Below are 17,646 nucleotides of genomic sequence, written 5' to 3' on the forward strand. Positions count from 1 at the left end.
GGCACGGAATATGGCCCATTTGGACTCAATATCCCGGTTCTCCCCCGGGATGCAGGAGAAGCTCTGCCGGAGGTGAGAGTTGAAGACTCGACGAACAGGAGACTCGGCCAGACGTTCCCAGCACACCCTCACTACTCGTTTGGGTCTACCAGGTCTGTCCAGCATCCTCCCCCGCCATCTAATCCAACTCATCACAGAAGTCCACTAACATCACACCGCACGGGTTCAGATCAGGGAGGCCGTTCCTCCCAATCACCCCCCTCCAGGTCACACCGTCATTGCCCACATGAGCGTTGAAGTCTCCCAGTAGAACGACGGAGTCACAAGCTGGAGTGCTCTCCAGCACACCCCTGATGGACTCCAAGAAGGCCGGGTACTCCGTACTGCCGTTTGGCGCATCGCATCAGCTCGCCGCCTCTCCCCTGCAGCAACTCCAGAGTAGAACAAGGTCCAGCCCCTCTCGAGGAGTTTGGCTCCAGAACCCAAACTGTGGGTTGAGGTGAGTCCGACTATGTCTAGTCGGAATATCTCAACCTCTTGCACAAGTTCAGGTCCTTTCCCCACCAGAGAAGTGACATTCCATGTCCAAGAACCAGATTTGGCCGCCGAAGACCAGGTCGCCCAGGCACGCGCCCTTGACCGCCACCCAACACACAATGCACCGGACCCTTATGCTTGCCCCCGTAGGTGGTGGGTCTACAAGGGGGAGATCCCGTGTGTCTTCTACGGGCTGGGCCCGGCCTGGCCCCATGGGTGAAGGCCCGACTACCAGGCGCTCGCCTATGAGCCCCTCCCCCGGGCCTGGCTCCAGGGTGAGGCCCCGGTATCCCACATACGGGTGGACGTACGGTTCCTCCTCTTGTTTTTCTTCATAAGGGTCTTCTGAATCACTCTTTGTCTGTCCCGTCACCTCGGACCTGTTTGCCTTGGGAGACCCTGCATATAGCCCCAGGCAACATAGCTCCTCGGATCACTCGGGCACTCAAACCCCTCCACCACGATAAGGTGGTGATTCACTGAGGCTTTGCTCTAGTTTATTAATATTGAATCCTCCTTTATGGAAATTGTCACAGTTGGGTCGGGAACCAACTGGTTCTGGAAGAGAACTGGATGCCAGCGGCATCACAGTAAAAGAAGCATAATGTGTTCATTCATTACATGAGATGTGACCTGACATTAGTTTGAAGGAAGACACGCTGCAGTAGTATCAGTATATTGGCTAGAAAGCCAATATCAAGCATGTGTCATTATTATTAAAGGGTTGTTTCGGAGGAAACAAAATAAGATTTAATTGGGCGGGGGGTCAAGAAAAAGTTAACATTTGAAGATAATTCAATCAGCCACCGTCGTAGAACAAAAGCCACACACCTCCGCTTATTCCTCTTTATCCATTTGTCACTGAGTCCTTCCATGACTATCCCATCTCATCCAGCCAAAAATCAATACCTGGGCCCTGAGAAGGGCCCTCAATAAACATTGGCGGGAGAAACATGGGTCAGAGCCAAAGCTCCCAACACACACACACACACCTTGTGCAGTCTTCACAACACAGTAAATGAACTCACTACTTTTCCTCGAACTTCATCCAACCAATAACAAGGGGGCGGCGGGGGCTCCATCCAATGATTCAACCCCCAAGGTCGCGGTGTTGTTTCAATCCCAGTCATGATTCACTGAAACAACAACCCGGAGGTTGACGACGTGACCACTGTGAGCACGCAACACTGTCCAGGCGGTCCATATCCGCTCACGGAAACCTCACCTGGTGAAAAACAACAAAAAAGGGAATGAAAACATTCAACAAACAATGTCTGCCCATTTAACCGTATTTTCTTTATGATTCCAATCTTTTTTTTTGTCATGAATTTTCTAAAGCAACAAATTCCTGATAAAATCCAGGTGTGAGCGGGAAAGTGCTTGTCACTGTCGTCCTTCCATAGAGAGGAAAAGCCTTTTTTTTTTCTTTAGAAGTTTCTGTATCAGTTGACCCCGACAAAGTGTTCATACAACTTGTAAACTGTACGTTCAGGTTAATAAGACTTGGACTTGTGAGAAGGTAGACTTGTGCGATACCACACATCTCCGACCGCCGTTTGAGCTCCATTACAGAAGAAATGCAGGCGAACAAGTGACCGTGGATAACAAGTTCCTTTAGGCGCGACATGGGTGCCAAACACCTTCCCCCATCCTCCACCATCACACACACACCTCCAGCACCAGTCTTGGGCAGATGCAGATGAGAACAGACATCAATAAATAATTTAGCACTCTTGAGACTTTTAAGTAGGAATCTGTGCAGTGTGAAACGCGGTAACTTCATCCATCACAGCAGGTTCAAAGCTGTTAGCATCAGCAGAAAAGGAAGACAAGCGTTTTGTTTTTATTCTAAGGATGTGCCCATACACCTTTTTTCACCTTGAATTTTGGATACATGCTGATACCAATGTGCTATTATTGCGGCATGTAAGAATGATGAGGAGGTGGTCGACCAACAGTCAGAACCCGATACAGATACCAGATTGGGTCGAGCCCATCCCCAGTTTATCAACTTCTCTCTCACTTTCATGGTATTTAGTGCAGTTGATAGGACATTTGACGCCACCTGGGTACATCAATTGAATCAGATCTACTGGGTCGTGAAGGATAGCCATACAATGCAAAGAAGCTCATTCCGATGCAATAAAAAAAATAAAAAAAAAAACATGCTGATCAAGAGATACTGTAATTGGGAGTGGGGGGAAAAAACGACTTTTCCAATAAGCCACTTTAGCGAGCACAGCCTATTTCTAGATAAAAGGAGAAAACCTAATGGAATGTCAGAAGACAATTTGATTGCTAAATCCTGCATGCTCCACCATATGCTGATATGATCAAATACAAGTGTAAAGTGGCTCAAATATTTTCTATTCATTTAAACGTGCTACTGTTGCTGTCAATAATCCATGATACCTCAAATACAGCAAGTGGGGAGGGAAAGGGAGGGATGAAAAAATATTATTTCTTTGGTTTACCACAGCTCAGTCTTGGTCTGTTGGATGTCAAATTAAGATAATATACCTGAGACATGCATTTACATACATGATGGTTTACAAGCACAGAAGAAACACACACACACACACACTCAGGGAGCTCAATTCTCTGGTGTCATCAGCAGATGTGTATATACCCTCATCTCAATACAACACAGATAAGCTAATAGCCTCTGTGGCTCCCAGCCTGCCTCTGATCTCCATAATATCCCTAAAGACAACCACGCACACACACACACACACACACACACACACACACACACACACAGAGGAAAGCGTCTATCTGCTCAAATCCAATAATATCCCAGCACCTGCCGCTCTGTGGGGACTCTGTGAGGCCTTGTTTAGATCAGGCAGCATTGCAAGATACACATGCTGTACGATCCCGGTCACAACGATTAGGTGGAACACTTTGGAAAATACTTTTTCCACTGCCGTTGGAGGCAGAAACTGGACAGAGCACAAAACTCCAGACAGGAGAGGTCAGATCCAAGGCTTGAAACGAGAACCATGCACCAGACTGTGCGGCGGAAGTGCTCAGTACACAGTATAGCATCTTAGCATATCTCCATGTGTTGCTTTACTCAGAATTCTAATTCACACATGTCTGAGCAAGAGCTGTTCCAGTCTATACAGGGTGTCTTGGGGCCCTCCAAGTAAATAAAAAGCTGACTGAAATCCGCCTCATTGGGTGGCTTGGAAAGGATCTGAGGAGATCTGATAATCACCTGGGGGATTTGTACAAGCGTCTAAGTGCGCCGTTTGAGAAGATGCACCACTGGGACACCCCAGATGAGCTCAATAAGGCCTTATTGTCTTATTTTACAGGACGCCAACCGAGCAGGGACATGTAAAAGCGCATACCAGCACATGCACGCACTCACACTGAGCAGTTGTCTTTTCATCTTACACATATCGGTATCGGCTGATATCAGTACCGGAAATTGAGAGTATCGTTTTTCAGCAAAAAAGCCAATATGGTCCATCCCTTCTAAATACTGATACATGCACAATATCAGGCACCTGAAACACACCTGCATTTCTTCAAAATGAAACCAATGGAACGTACAGTCGGACAACAGGCGAGTGAATGTCACTGGAGTTCACTGAATAATCAATCATTACAAGTTTGTTTAATTTCCCCTTGGTTTGACGTGTTAGACCTTCCGGACATGTGTCAGTCACTACACAAACGCGTGCACACACACAACGGCATGTCCATACACACATTCGACACGTGCACACGCTCTGCCAAAGGGCATTGGATGACGTGTCTTGGCTTGGATCAGTGATATTGACAGCTTTCCCATTAGACCTATTGAAATGCATTGTTGCTGCTGTGAGAACACACACACACACACACACACACACTGCATGTCTGTGTCGTGGTCCACCAATCAATCTAATGTTACAATCACATTCTTTCCACCTGCTTAAACGGGAGGGGGCGGCTCGTGCGACTCTTCACTGTCACCCGACTGACCCACCCCAACCTTGACCTGGGACCTTTAGTCGTACACGGTACAGGGTTCAAGAGAGGGGAGTGGGGAGCAGAGAGGGTGAGGACAGAGGTCTATGAAGGGTGTGGATCAATAAATGTGTTCTCTTGGTCACGCCTGCTTGGGGAGAATAAAAGACATTATAGATCAATTAGGTATGACATCTCTTTAGCACTCTGTTCTACCACAGCAGGGGTGTCCAAACTTTTCCAGGCAGGTCCACATAGTAAAAGATGAAAGGATGGCAGGGCAGGGTGGACTATCAATGAAAAGAATGCTAATCAGCAACCAACAGGTACCAATTTTGTTATTCAACATGCATTTTGACTCTTGAATACTTCACAGCTCTCCATTCTGTTGCATTTTCCTGCCATTTTTTCCTGCCAATACGCACCTTTTTTGTTCGCAAACTGACCTCTTATTTAGTGAAGTTGTTGTTTAATTCTACAATATGATTCCCCTGTTTTGGGGGTCCCCAAACCCCCAAAACAAACAAGTATGCAACCTGCCTTGATACAGAAAGCCAGGTGAAAGATTCAAACTAAGGTTTAGAAGGACAAGTGGTGCCTAGCCAACATAACTAAGACTGGCATATTTTACCAGTGTATGGTGGTGATTTTTCTTGCAGGGCTCATGAATATTACTGACATTTTCTCTCTTGTCCTCATGGCCCTTTATTGACTTGAATCCTTTTTAACGTGGCTGTCTAAATGTGTGTCACAATGTTGAAAACAACAGTGAAAGCAGCATTTGCATTCAAATTCATCCATTTATCTGTAGGCCTATGCAGTCAGCGCACACCCACTTCAATGCCAAGTGACTCGGATACACGGGATGGAACATAAAAAGCAATGAAACAAATAGAGCTTAGTGCAGAATTTATCTACTTGATACACCTCTGAAAAAAAAAATATAAAAAAAAAATGTTTTCCTCCAAGTAAGCCATCAACAAAATAAAAGCATCCCTCGTTTTCCACTCCGGCCTTTTGTCCTTTATTGTATTGTCTAATTCCCTGGAGATTGTGGGGCGGCATCCCCTCACGTCAGTGTGTGTGTGTGTGTGTGTGTGCGTATTGTGTTGTCACAGGGGTAAATGTGGAGTTAAACAGATATATCCAAGCGTAAAATCTAAAAAGGCTCCCCAGCGGGTGCCAGAGGGGGTGGCGGGAATCAAGCACATATCAATTGAGAGGCTGAAAGCGGTCTATATACTGCTGAGAGGAAGGCGGTAACAGAAACAGACAATAAATAATACATGGAAAAAAATCATATACATACAATTCATTCCACTTTTAAATTTTGTCTGAGAGTAAAATACACACAACCTAAATGACTCGGCATGCAGAAGGACCGCACTGTATTAAGGCGTGCACACACACTCCTCGCCCTGCACGCTGTGGTGTAACGCTCGACTTGATTATCTCATGTTTTCTGTAAGTACAAGCCCAGATTGAATCAGCCTGCCCTCTATTGTCTCTCTTCAGCTTCTGCGAGTGTGTGTGCACATGGCGCTGGTAATGAATGGCCAATCTAGTCTATCAAGAGAAAACCTTCTCATCACAGCGCTCCCGTAATTACTAGCACTGTGTGAAAACGACGCTCTTCTTTATTACTTTGCAATGCAGTGCAAGCAAAGCTCAAGAAATGAGATAAACACGCAAACTAGTCTTTGTGCGTACACAATCACTTTATATGAGTCATTTACTGCAAGCGGAGCTTAAGTGGCAAGAACGGCGCCGTCCTCTGCGGCAAATGTGCTGTACGTACAGCTGCACGCGTTTAAAAGGCCGTGCATGCACATGCTGCATACTGTACTTATGCTATCCTCATTTCGCCGTTACTATATGACAAAATCCACTATATCTTTAAAAAGGTATAGTTTTAATACTTTCAATGATTGCAATCATTGCCTGGATTCAACTTTGCAACATAAAACTTCCACATCGACTTCTTTTCCCCTTGAGGGATTATAATCAGTATAATAATAATAATAAAACAAAGGATTTGCGTATACAGTATGTACAACCACTACACTGAGCACGCTGAAACAGTCTATTATTTAGCACTATGCATCTTCCCAGTATCCATGCATCCTAAGTCGTCCCTCCTGCTGGGAGCCATCAGACCGGTGGACTAGCCTGAGGCAACAAGGGAATAATGAAAGGAAAAAAAAAAAAAGGACGGATGATAAGAGAAAACAGGGTGGGTAACAGAATAAGTGATGAAGGGGGGAAATGGCTGGCTTGGCCCATACTGCTAATTTTGGGACCGACCTGATACCAAGTACCGTATTTTCCGGACTATAAGTCACACTTTTTTTCATAGGTTGGCTGTTCCTGCGACTTATACTCCAGAGCGACTTATAAATGAAAAAACTGTTTATGTTACATAAACACTGGATACCTTTTCTGTTCATGTTTATTTTTGGTGCAGCTGAATAACCATTGTGTTAGCATATCTTACACCTATTCAGCCTGTTCTCTATTCTTTTATTGTTAGAACTTGCCTTCTAAGAGGATGTAATGTCTGTTTTGGTCAAGTAGTTTATCGAATAAATTACCCGCAAAAAATGCGACTTATACTCCTGTGAGACTTATGTATGTTTTTTTTCTACCTAATTATGCATTTTTGGCATTGTGCGACTTATACTCCGGAGCGACGTATAGTCCAGAAAATACGGTAAATACAGGGCCAGACATGATGAATACAGTAGAATCTCGGCTAGCGTCTGCTCAGGATACTAGAAAATACCCAGCATAAACCATGAGGAAAGGAGCTCTTAGTGTGATCAAACACTGATAGATGCAAAATGTTTTGGTGGTTACCAGAGTACAGTTGGGGAATGATGAGGTTTTTTATTAAGGTCAATAAATTACAGGAAGAGAAAAGAACAGAAAAAATACTTTTCTATACAGCTTATCCTCATTAGGATCATAGGGGCATGCTGGAGCCTATCCCAGCTGACTTTGGGCGAGAGGCGGGGTGCACCCTGCACCGGTCAACACATGCAAACTCCACCCAGAGATGTAAGCAACATGAGCCTTAATAATATACTGTACTCTCCAGGATGAGTCCATTAGGCGCTGCTGAGTGGCTGCAGTAAAAGTGATTAGTACAAAGGCAGCCACCCAGAGAGGATGACAAATAACACTGGAGACAGAGCATGATTACAAGCTTGTACGAGGCCAGAGACGGTATCAACACAGAGCATGATGGATGGCGCCTGGAGCGCAGTCAGAGCTGGCTCATAATTAGACTTTGATGGCATTAGTTGCATCGTAGGTATGTCACAATAATGTGCCAGGAGATGTTAACGGGTTCGGTTTTGGATTTGAGCCGGTACTCTAGAGGTGGTAAAGCAGAATTACACATGTCTGACATAAACGCTCATCACCGAAATAACTTTTTCGGCAACTAATTACACATATGGAACCCACCGTATGGGAAAAACAAAGGCATATAATTTTGGTCTCTTGTGCAGACACTGGGACACTGTAGGCAGATTCCAGCCTGTAAATCTCTTCAATATCGTTTTGCATGGCACATTTACCGTATTTCCTGGACTATAAGTCGCTCCGGAGTATAAGTCGCACAAGGCCAAAAATGCATAATTAAGTAGAAAAAAAACATACATAAGTCACACTGGAGTATAAGTCGCATTTTTTGCGGGTAATTTATTTTACAAACTTGACAACAACAGACATTACATCCTCTTGTAAAGCAAGTTCTAACAATAAAAAAATAGAGAACAGGCTGAATAGGTGTAAGATATGTTAACAATAATTATTCAGCTACAGCAAAAATAAACATGAACAGAAAAGGTGTCCAGTGTTTATGTAACATAAACAGTTTTTTCATTTATAAGTCGCCCTGGAGTATAAGTCGCAGGAACAGCCAACCTATGAAAAAAAGTGCGACTTCAGTCCGGAAAATACGGTACTCTTGACCCACCACTTTGATCCACATACTTTCGATCATAGTGTATAATCCACACCAGAGTTAGTTTTAACCAAACCAAACACCGGTGTGCTTGTATCACACCACCAGGCAGACCAAGATCAGGTGTCCCTTTCCAAAGCAGACCCTTACAAACCTGGCCTTGGTATTACCAAGCTCAGTGACCAAGCACGCAGTACTAAACATGGCGTTGTACAACTGCACAGATTGCTACTGGCTTTCAAATCTAAACTGAAGAGGTACATAAAAAGAGGGTAGAAGATAGAAAATGACAACCTGGTGCCCATAACATTAGTCTCTTCCACGCACGCACGGTGAGTGACAGGGCCTTATTGCAGGTGTAAATTGAGGCTGTGAGGTGCGTGTGTTGTTCATTAAAGCAAAGTGAATCCCTATTGGTTTTCATTAAGGGGCCTGACCACACCGACTAGATGTTTAATCTAGATAGCGACGCTTGTCCGCTCAAACCCCCCCCCCCACTCCGTCTCTTTTCCTCAATCTCTTACACGTACACACAAATCAACAAATGTATACACACACTTTAAAGTACTTTTTCAACACACACACACAAGCAGAAGTAGCTTCTTATTTATTAAGCGGTGGTGACAGGTACTGAATAAGTTGTTTTCTAGCACATGGTGCATGTGTGTGTGTGTATCTGTCTGGGTCTTACCGTATGTGTGTATTGCTGTTTTTATGCATTGCTGCTTAATATCACCACACTATGTCTTTACTGTATGTTGCAGCATAGACGCGTCTGTATGATTGTGGCTAGCAGAGGACAATTGGTGTCTGTGGTTATGAGTTAAGTCTTATTTCCAGGAGTCCTGTCCCAGCTAAACAGAGCTGACACAGTCCTGCTTGGACCAGTTATCTGTCACCAGGAATTAGACACTAACACACACCATGAGAAATGAGGTGGAACACGCACACACACGCACACACACTCACACACACTCACACACAAAGTCCTTTCCCAGCCTCTCCCTCACATATGTGTGTTCACACGTGGACCTTACACCGATGTGGCATATTATGTCTTAAAGATATATGCGCATTAATGTACTATACAAAAGAATACAACCTTGGTTAGCGTCATTAATTTGTTCCTGAAGTCGAACCGTATGCATTTTTCCCATAAGGAAAAAAAAGAAAAGGCCAGATTTAATCAAGAAACACAAGTTGTCCTCTCATTTTTTCTAAGACACAGAGCACCTTCTTGGACAAAGCGTATAAAGCGTACGGGCTCATGAAGTGTCCTGAAGTGTGCGGCAGCGCAGATGGTATCGCCGTCTGATCTCGCCGTCTCATTATTCGGGTTCAGCCACTTGGCCTTCTCAAGAGGTCTCGTGGCACTTTTTTTTTAGCCGGGCCTCCATCCAATCATGTCGGCCTATTGTGTGCTCTGAGAGGCCAGCCCGTCATCCGGGCGCCTTTGAAAGTGTGCAGCGCCATGTACGTACGCGCCGACATGCGTAACAATTACATGTAGACAAGTCTCTGCTCTGTTACGTTCGAGTGGTAAAAATTCTTTAAATTGAATTGCATGTGTTCTACCACGAACACAGCGAATACAAATAATCAACTACCCAATTAATCGACATCTATTTTGGTAATCAATTAATCATGTATTGTTTTAAATATACTCATGCTAATATTTTTTAATTTCCTTAGTCATACATAAAATCAGACCAATCATCTTTGTGTTTTGCTTCTTTTTTGCTATGTTGGGGACCCAACCACTAACAAGGGCTCATTTTCCTTGAGACAAAAGTGCAGATACTGAGAGCAATGATAAAAGAGAGAGAGACTGACAAAGTGTGTGATGAAGGAATTATCGGACTGTTCAATTCAGACACTGAAGAAGATGCAGAGGATGACAGAGATTAATTACATTTCTGGGAGGATAGTGTGTAGGTTTTTGCTTCATATTAATTTAGTCCATGAATTGAAAAAAAACCCCTGTATATTAAATCAAAGAAAACAATCAAAGAAAAACAAAGAACATGATCTTGATTGTATTTTTGTGTACATTTATTATTTTATTGAAGCTACAGTATTTAATTTTTTTTATAACTTTAACTTTATTTTTAACAGAATATTCAAGTGGTAATCTCGCATGTGTGCCAGATTACTTCCGAATGATTATTTCCGAATGAAGAGGCAGAAATTAAAAATGTGGATTAAAAAAAAAAAAACAATCCAAAAAATAATCAATCAATTAATCAGTTATTAAAACAGTAGCCCTGTATGACAGTGTTGTACAAAATCATTAGAAATCATACAAGATGTTAATGGTAGAGATTTAACCAAAAAACAGTGAAACGTGTATTTTTTATATTTTGGCTTTTATTCTATTACAGTTACTGAAAAATATATTAATGAATAAATGTGGGATACAACCTATTATAAGTAAGATAAATATGCATATGCATATAAATATGCATACTTAATGAAATTATACGTATTTTTAGCCTAAATAAAGAATCTTCAAGTGTAAATCTGGTTAAATGAACTGAACTGCAAATATATATAAAAAAAGTGCTACTGCGTGAGGCAAATGGTTGTCACACCAGTCACCGCCGGCTTTTTAAACCAAGCGACTGGTCAATCATCGAAGTAACATGGACAGAAACAGAAGGAGGCAGAAGGCTAGTCCGCCTTGACATTGAGGAGGACTTGTTTCAAGGTAACAAGGACGAGACACCACTGCTGTTTCTCTCACTCTCTTTTGCTGTCTCTTTTTCTGTCATTTGGCGCCCTGGGTGAAATTATGATAATAAGAGAAAGGAAAAGCTATTACTGCGACTGCTCTCTCATTATGTAAATGATATTAAACAGGCCCTCTTTGCGTGCGTGTGTGCGTGCGTGCGTTTCCAGTGTTGCATATGCAAGCCTTAGTCGCTGAGCAGCCATGAGCACATTCAAACATTCATGTTTGACCATTTGAGTGGAGCTATGTTGGAAAAGAAACCCCTCTCAGTGTGTTTTGCATGCATGCATGCGTGTGTGTGTGTGTGTGTGTGTGTGTGTGTGTGTGCGTACGTATCCAGGGGCAATGTGTGCTAATCTCTACATGGTGATTACAAGGTGTCAAACTCTCCCACACTGATTATGACACGTTAATTACGTGACATGTTTCCGCCTGCTCTGATGACACAAAACACATATTAAATGGTGCTATGCACATGTATCAGATCAGTGGTGACTGTGCACATATTTGGAAAACAGGACATGTAGGCCCGTGTCTACATATGTTAGGCTTATGACATAGGATTTATTTATTTATTTATTTCACTGTCGCACTAAATAAAAACTGCACGGACATTGACTCAGGAACACGTAAGGTGCTTTGTTTGGGCACTTGTTTCTGCAGAATGACATAGTTTTGCAGTATTCAAGACTGTGCACAAGTTTAACACCAAAAGCGAACCCCCAACAAGAACTCAGGTTTGACTTTATATGCTAGTCGTTGTAGACCGATGCCGTTGCACATTAATTCCACACTCCCAATGTTTTGTTGCAGCTTTTATCTCCGTATGTGCGTGCTTGGTGGTCTATCACTACTCTACTCCATTGCTTGTTTATAGCTTCATACCACAGGTCCTTTGGGATTTATAAATATTGATTGTTACAACGGATAGATAGATGCTTGATAGTCTGTCTGGGTCCTGGGAATACACACACACACATCCACGTTGATGTGTTTATCTGCAATGCTACAGCCAATAAAAATCGAGTTTATTCCCAAAAATAAACCAAAAAAAGTTGCTTATTTTTGCATTCTTTGTAATTAAATGTTCTCATAACATACTGTAACTCACTTTGAAGAGGGCCCCTTAATCATTGATGTGAGCAATTATTCACTTGTGGTAGAAGCAATGATATGTATTGGCAATGGCTCTTTCATCGCAGTTCCGAAGAGTTCCATCTGCTTATCGACAGGAATGAAGGCAGGTCATCGTGACATATCGTCGGAAATAACACCAGTTACATTTACACATTTAGTAGGTTGCTCTTTTTCAAATAGCCCTTAAAACGGTCAATTTTGTAGTATTTAAAATTTTACCAACAACATCTCCTTCACATAAAGTGGATCAGGTTGTTGATGCTGGATATCGCCACAAGTAGAAGACGCCATTGTATATGCCGATCCAAAGGATCCCAAACATGCACAATTTGTATTTTTTATCACACTATCACACTCACAATCTTGAAAGGCAGGTAGATGTTTAAAATCAATATGTAAATGTCTGAACTGAAGTAGAGGTCCATAGGGAGAGATGGGTCACATTCTACTGAAATCCAAAGATTCTGTGTCTGTATGCGTCTGAAGAGTCATCGATTTGACCAACAAAAAAAAGACATAAAAAGGGACCGTGTTTCATCCGTAAAAGAAGGATCAAGTGTTGATGGGTTGACAGTGAAAAGAAAAAGGGATTCTCTCACTCCTAATTCTTTCATGGTCTTTCTTCCTTCTACTTCTACCCAATACCCCGACTGCTACATCTTCCTTGTAAAGCTCCCACATATTTTTTAACTACTTCTTGTCCGATCCGGTCCATTGGCTGCCATTACAAATCATACAATATCCATCCATCCGTTTCTATACTGCTTATCCTAATTACGAGCCTAAAACTTTTTCTTGACAAACGCCACGGTCAAAGAGCTAAACCAACCAACTAGCAAGTCATGCAATATGAAATATATACGCAATGTTCATCACCATTTTCCCCCGCTTCTTTATTTTCTCCTCAATTTCTTTCTCCCCATTCATTCCAGCTCCTTCCCTTCGTATTCTCTTCTGTATTGACAGAGCAGGAATGCATTTTGCTAAAACATGGGCTTATGAATCATTGATGCTGCTGTTTGAGGTTTCAGTGGCGCGGGGGCAGCCGGATGTAAATAAGTGAGGACGAGGTATGGTCCATAGCTAGATGATACTTAGCCGGGCCTCTGAAACATTGATGAGATATTTTGTGTGTGCTTCCATGTGTGTAATGCAATGGCTATTTAAGAAGGCTGGATATGATAGTTGTTTACAACTGCAGACTAGAGAGCGAAGACCAAAGACTGAGGGAGTGAAGAGAAGAAGCCAAATGAACTTAAGTGAGTGACGACCAGATAGTAGATGTTACTTGTCTAAATGTGTTGAGATGCCTCTGACATAAAGGAATTAAGAAAAAAAAAACGTTTACCTCTTAATGAATACAACTTATTCAAAGTCGTTTCTCTTGCGCCATCGAAAAGTTAAGCACTCATAAGGACAGACACTCAAGGCAGACACACACTTCCACCATCATAACCAATCACCGATCTATGCCTTCATTAAAGCATCATTCAGACCTCTTAGTGCTTGCATCTTCCCCTCCCAATGGCCAGCATTTAAGTGCGGTCAGAACAGCTGCATTATGCATCGGCTGGGGTCAGGGCGCGATGAACTGTGTCGGTCTCGACTCTAACCACACATTGTAAAGATGATATCTGCTTCCCACAACATAAAAAAACAAAAAAACAAGGCCAATGTAATGGTGACATACTGCATACAGCAATTAGCTGTACATATATGTACCGTATTTTCTGGACTAGTCTAAGACTAGTATAAGTCGCACAATGCCAAAAATGCATAATTAGGTTGAAAAAAACATACATAAGTCACACTGGAGTATAAGTCGCATTTTTTGCGGGTAATTTATTTTATAAACTACTTGACCAAAACAGACATTACGTCCTCTTGGAAGGCTTTTATTTCTAACAATAAAAGAATAAACAGGCTGAATAGGTGTAAGATATGCTAACACAATGGTTATTCAGCTACACCAAAAATAAACATGAACAGAAAAAGTGTCCAGTGTTTATGTAACATAAACAGTTTTTTCATTTATAATTCGCTCTGGAGTATAAGTCGCAGGAACAGCCAACCTATGAAAAAAGTGCGACTTATAGTCCGGACAATACAGTATGTACAGGACAGATTCTGAAATAAGACATCTACAACATATATATCCATATTCCTATGAACTGAACACAGATGTCATTAAATTATTATAATGAATTCATGAATACAAACTGTTGTCATATTGCACCATTAATTTACAAAAGGCACAATAATAATAATAATCAGCAGCAGCAGCTACTGCTGCAAGCCAAAACTCAACACTGTCACTTCCTGTCCGCCACCAAATCTGCTCCCCTATGAGGTAAACTGTCTTAAATGGTTTATTTTTCTCATTGGATATAATGTATTGAGTACTAGGTACTAGGTACTATGTAAAGGTGAATATATGGGTGTTATTTCATGTATAGAGGGCTTTATCACCAGGAAAATAGTCCAAACTCTAGCCCCTAAAAAGAATGGAGTCCATGAGATTGTGTATTGCTGGCAATAAATGTAATTTTGAAACCAATTGTTGCTGATGTGAAGGCTTTACAGGTCTGGATAACATGATAACAAATACGTCAGTGAGTAGTCTTTCATTTGATTCAAGCAACAAAGTCCAATCAGTAATAGTATTTGTAATAAACACATGCAGACACACGTACACAGAGAGCACTTAACCACACAATGAGCCCCCATTATCTTTTAACCACAGAAAACAACACCACCTTAACTTTAAAGAAACAAACTCTCCCAAGTCCATTAGCTATTCACCGCAGAGCAGAGCACTTTAGACTGGTGTTTTACTGTTAACCACTGTTTCTAAAAGGCATTACCTACTTACCACACTGTGTGTGTGTGTGTGTGTGTGTGATGCTGTAACACCGGTGCACCATCCTGTGTGTGTGTGTGTGTGTAAGTGTGCCATTGTGTGTCATTGTTTGCGTGTTGCGGCTCTCTGTGCGCAAACATGTAATGTGACACTTTAATGAAAGTAGGATGAAGACCAGGATGTGAGAGCCGCGGGGATGAGAGATGACACAGGAGAACTATATTGAGCTACATAAAAGAATGAATATGAGGACAAACAGAAGAATATCAATGGCAGAAAACCACAGTCACATCACAGCATGGAAGAAAGAATACATTCACTGATGTTACACAAATTGACAGAAATGGGAAGAGCAAAAATGGTTCAACTGAAAGTCATTCCCGGAGGAAAGGCATGGAAAAAATGTAAAAACAACATGTCCTCCACATGCTTATCACCTGATTCAATTACCCTTCGGTGTCTAGGCATGCTGTCCCAAATTGGATCAATATTAGCATGTTAAAGGTCCGCCATTACCCTTCACTTTTTCTATATACGGCCCTCAAAGGTTTGGACAGCCCTGATCCATGAAATATAGTCAAACTTCTGTTTTCCAGCGTTACCATTTTTGGTTTTGAATTTTCGACTAGTGCAATATTGTGTGTAATAAACTGGCGTATTTTACCTTGTGGTGCACTGAAACTCGTGATTATCTGCTCAAACTGTAAGCCTCAAAACAAGTCCTCCACATGCTCATCACCTCATTCAAATAGCCTTGGGGTGTCTAGACTGGCAAGTCTGCCCTTTATCGTTTCTATGCCACACAGGAGGAGTAGATCACCCTTCCCCTTGTGTACTGTCCCGTCTCTCATCTAGCAGCAGATTTTCGTAATCCGTAGTGCCTATTTTTGTAAATTTCACCTTCAATACATTAACATCAATTAATGAATTTAAACTGTCCAAAGGAAATACTAAGATACTGTGTTTGGTATACGAGGAGGAAGCAAGCAAGCAAGCAAGTCAAATTCCTAAACAAATAACCCGACAAAGAGAGCGAGTTAACAGCGAAATGGTGAGAGAAAGCAGGACTTGGCGGCAGCAGTACATCTTGATCAACAGATGACTGATCATATCAGCCCCGGCCATCTTTCACCAGCCGCCGTTTGATGACACGACGTGACCCCCGTACCCACACACACGTGCGCGCCAGCACCCTCTCGCGCACACACACACACATCCATTTCCACCCCCCGACATACCCCGAGGCAGGAGCATCAATAACGTATGGCCTGGCCAGCGGCCTCTGTACACACGCAGACACACACACACACACACACAAATGCACAAAGCATGTGCTAAAATACACCCAATAGATGACACTCTGATATTCATGCAGTCATTCAGTTGCATGACACACACACACACACACACACAATGTGTCCTCATACCCTCGGGCCTTAAGTCTTACTGCAGGGCTCCCATCATCCTGCCCACCTGTGCTTACTAACAGCCAAGAGAGGAAAAAGTGAATTAAAAAATACATATATATATATATATATATATATATATAGTGTATATATATATATATATATATATATGATATATAGAAAAGACAAATTCATTTTAAATTCAGATTATTTTATCAAGAAGATCTATTTCTGCTTGGTCATGGAATTTCTCAGTTACACTATGTAAAGCTGGTAAGAACACACACACACACACACACACACTCATCCACCTGTCCTGTGAACACACACACACACACAATAATTATGACCATTACATGCCTGTAGTACTTGCCTGGCAGCCTGACAGATTTTCTTAAGTGTGTACTTTTCTTGAATTAATTAAAACAATTGTCAATGAACCTTAAATTAGACAGCATAAGATAATTCCACCAGCATGTGTGGTGTGTGGTGTGTGTGTGTGTGTGTGTGTGTGTATGCATGTGTATTTTAATAATTAGCAAGCAGTAAAGCGACTGTGTTAATTGCATTTAGGATCCCGCCTGGGGAGAGAGCGCGGAGGAAGCGAGAGATGGAGATGATCTTACATCTCTTGCTCCCGAAATAGAGAATTCCCATGTATTCTTAGATATAAAATGGAGTGTGGAGCCTCAGGAGCAAGCACACGCATTGTCCCTGACACACACACATACACACACGCAGCTCCCGGGAGGATGAAGGTAACCTTAATTAGCCTAACACTGTGGTGAAATTGATTGAAATGCAGAACATCAATTATTAAGTTTAACTGTTTTCATAACCCTACACACATCCTACCACGTAACACATGTTGGGGGGGCAGCGAAGGAGGAAGGAGGCGAGTGTGACGACAAGAGAGGAAAGATACGTATGAATATGGAGGACCCGTACGCGCACCACTTGGGTGAATCTCACGCAATGTGACGAAATCCCTGACGACGACGTGGATGAGGGGGAGGAAGCCAAGAAAGGAAATATTGCAACAATC

The 17,646-nt window shown here is 42.3% G+C and overlaps 1 protein-coding gene across 5 annotated transcripts in view; it reads right to left on the bottom strand.

Moving 5' to 3' along the window:
• Window positions 1-17,646, bottom strand: part of skor2 (SKI family transcriptional corepressor 2) — an 81,145-nt gene that overhangs the window by 58,882 nt on the left and 4,617 nt on the right. For 3 of the 5 annotated variants that reach the window (XM_058050688.1, XM_058050698.1, XM_058050709.1), the window contains one exon: window positions 1,566-1,762. The exons of the other annotated variants lie outside the window; for them this stretch is intronic. The gene's annotated coding sequence lies outside the window, so the exon portion shown is untranslated. The remainder of the gene's footprint in view (window positions 1-1,565; window positions 1,763-17,646) is intronic. 5 annotated transcript variants of the gene reach the window in all.

The sequence above is a fragment of the Doryrhamphus excisus genome, chromosome 2 (assembly GCF_030265055.1).
Source record: "Doryrhamphus excisus isolate RoL2022-K1 chromosome 2, RoL_Dexc_1.0, whole genome shotgun sequence".
Classification (NCBI taxonomy): Eukaryota; Metazoa; Chordata; class Actinopteri; order Syngnathiformes; family Syngnathidae; genus Doryrhamphus; species Doryrhamphus excisus.